At 27.9% G+C, this 3,097-nt stretch overlaps 1 non-coding gene across 1 annotated transcript; it reads left to right on the forward strand.

The window, feature by feature from the left end:
* The first annotated feature begins 556 nt into the window (after positions 1 to 556).
* On the forward strand, positions 557 to 637 carry TRNAS-UGA (transfer RNA serine (anticodon UGA)). The gene has a single exon. It is a non-coding gene; the product is annotated as a tRNA-Ser (tRNA).
* The last annotated feature ends 2,460 nt before the right edge of the window (positions 638 to 3,097 follow it).

Raw genomic sequence — 3,097 nt, forward strand, 5'->3', positions numbered from 1 at the left:
AAATTCAATTATGTAAAATATTACAAAAGTCATAATAGTGAATGCAAATGAATAATGTTTTGTGTAATTATTATATAATAAGATATTACAAAAATCATTACTTATAGTAGAATAATATTTTACCAATAAAAACTAAAAAGTTGAACTTTGGAACCTCACTTTCTTTTTCTACATTGTTGTGTCGTCCAAAATGATCCTTTTCTGCATAAAACATATAAAACCATTATGTATATTTAATAGTTAAATAATATTTTACTAATCATTATGTACTGTTTTACTTGTATGATTTTTAGTTTGAATCTATTAAGATGTATTTAGGAATATTAAATCTTTTTTTAAACTCCATAAATGTGTCAAATAATTGGGAATTCAGTATGTCTGGTTTAATGATAGTGGGCCCTCACCAGCTAGATTACTGCAAATCTTTGCTTAATTGATTTCGAGATATGTAGGCATAAGTAACGCATTTCCCATTTAGGCGCTTGGCGGTCTCATGAATTAATGTTTAGGAACAAATGGAGTAATAACAAAAACGACATAGTCGCTTTCCAGCGTTGTCGATATGTCCGAGTGGTTAAGGAGACAGACTTGAAATCTGTTGGCTTCGCCCGCGCAGGTTTGAACCCTGCTGTCGACGTTTAAATGTTTTATCTGCTTCTTGATCTTCCTTTTAATTGAGCTGAACTGGGCCCATACTGCTATTCCTTAACTACTTGTGATGGAAATGTTAATACAAATTTAAATGTTTGATTTACTTTTTATGTATTTGATGATATTAATTTTTTATGTATAGTATTTAAAATTGTTTTTTTACTGGTAATTGATTTGGATTTCAAAATGAATTATCGAAATCTATCTGACAAGAAGAAAACAAATTTAAATTCGGATAGTTGAATTCCATATATTTTATTTTTAAATTTTTATTTAAAAATATTTTCTACTAATTAAATGTCAGTGGATTCAAATAATTGATAAGTAATTTAATTAACTTGAATTCAAATTCTACCAGCATTATTTGGATTGGGCAAATAATAAACAGAATTAGATTTTAAATTCAACTTATTCAAATTGGAATTTATTTTACATAAATTATAAATATCCAATCCATTGACTTCCTAATTTGCTAAAGATTAATACTAATGGAACTTTTACATAAATTATAAACATATTACCTTATCACATATGCATTGGAACATATATACCTAAACAATCAACAAAGATTACCAAATGCCAAGATTATTACCAAACTCATAGATATATACATATTCACATATCATTCAAAATGATTAATTCATTCAAAGCATAAAATATTATATACCTCTCTTTCAAACCAACTAATCTATATCATGACATCATATTACCTATATAATTGCATACTCAAAATGTCATCTCAAATACCAAATACACAATTCAAACCATTTACTAATGTGTATGTTTTCAACAAGCATATTCATTGTCATAATCACACCAACAAGGGTTTCAAGTCATACCACTATGTATGTAAACCAAAACAACTCCTAAGTACATGCCACACATAACCAAGCCTTAATATGGTCAAAAGACTACAGAATCAATACTGGGATAGTGTGAGCTTTTTGATGATCTGCATGACAAAGCCTTAATATGCAAGTTATTGATTTACAGGAGAAGGGAAATAACAAGGTAAGCATATCGAATGCTTAGTAAGTCCATATGAAAATAACTAAACATACCTTGTCATTTCAACTAGTTAAAGTAATTTGAAACACAATTGTACAAAATATGTCACTCTTTTGGCATCCTTATGCATACATATACAACTTCAAAAATTAACCACAAGGTTAGTCTATTTATAAAATAAGACCATATTGCTCAATTCATATATAAGTATAATCATGTCTTTGAACTTGGCTCATTTATAAACATATCAATCTCATAACTTTATACAAATTTAGCTCGACATAGCATTTTACAATATTAAGATGAGTTCAACGTCAACAGAGCAATATAGCATTATAACATGTAATACATTATTCAATATTTTACCATTAGTATCATTTCTTCATCATATAACCACTTGAGCGTGTCACTCGTATCATTTCACCATCATTTCTCTTTTTCATTATTCCATTATTCTAGTAGCCCAATGAACTATAATAAATAGATTCGGATATATGGGTAGCTACACCACAACAGAATGCTAGTAAGAGCTCAAACTACAACACATCAAGGCAACGAAGTGCAAAGCTTGTAGGCATCATATAATCAGAATCAATACATCCCTCCACCACACCAGTATAACTCGGTAATCTGCAACAAATGTTAGATTTCATTATAATCAATAATATCTCCATACCATCATATATATCTCGTACAACGTGCAAATAACCCTATTGACATGCCAATCGTATCCTATCCTTTAATACGTTAACTCGGGCATTTTTACCATATACAGTTCATTATGATCCCAGCAGCCATATACACACTTTTTACTTTTCAAATAGCAATCCATTTATAATTTTAAGCTTGTAACATCATCATAAACATACCATTCAATCATATAACAAGTTCACATTCATTTGATATCATGTATTTATCAATATTTGCCATTTAATTTCATATTTTACGATTCAATCAATTTGACGTCAAAACACAATAATTACATAACTATTCAAAATATAATTAAAATAATATAATACAAACTTATTATGAATTAATAAAGCAAGTCTCATATGAACTTACCTAACCAAAATAGCCACAAACTCGACTTTGAGGACTAATCCAAAATTTTTCCTTTTTCGCACTTATCTATCGATTGCTTCAAATATCGATCTATAATATAATTTAATTCAATTTATAAATTTCAAACATCTCAAAATAGTATATTGTGATAGTATATTAATTAAATTTTATTTTTCAAATGTGCCCTAAAATTTTACATTTTATTCAATTTAGCCCTTAAAACCGAAATAGCTACATCTTTCAAATTCAAGCTTCATTTTTCAATCCCATTTCAATTTCATCCTTATAAAACCCTCTATATTCTATAATTACAAAAATTTATGTCAATTTCAAAATATTTACATTTTAGTCCCTAAACTCAAAATTAACAAATTTC

Source organism: Gossypium raimondii, chromosome 9, assembly GCF_025698545.1.
Source record: "Gossypium raimondii isolate GPD5lz chromosome 9, ASM2569854v1, whole genome shotgun sequence".
In the NCBI taxonomy this organism is placed as follows: Eukaryota; Viridiplantae; Streptophyta; class Magnoliopsida; order Malvales; family Malvaceae; genus Gossypium; species Gossypium raimondii.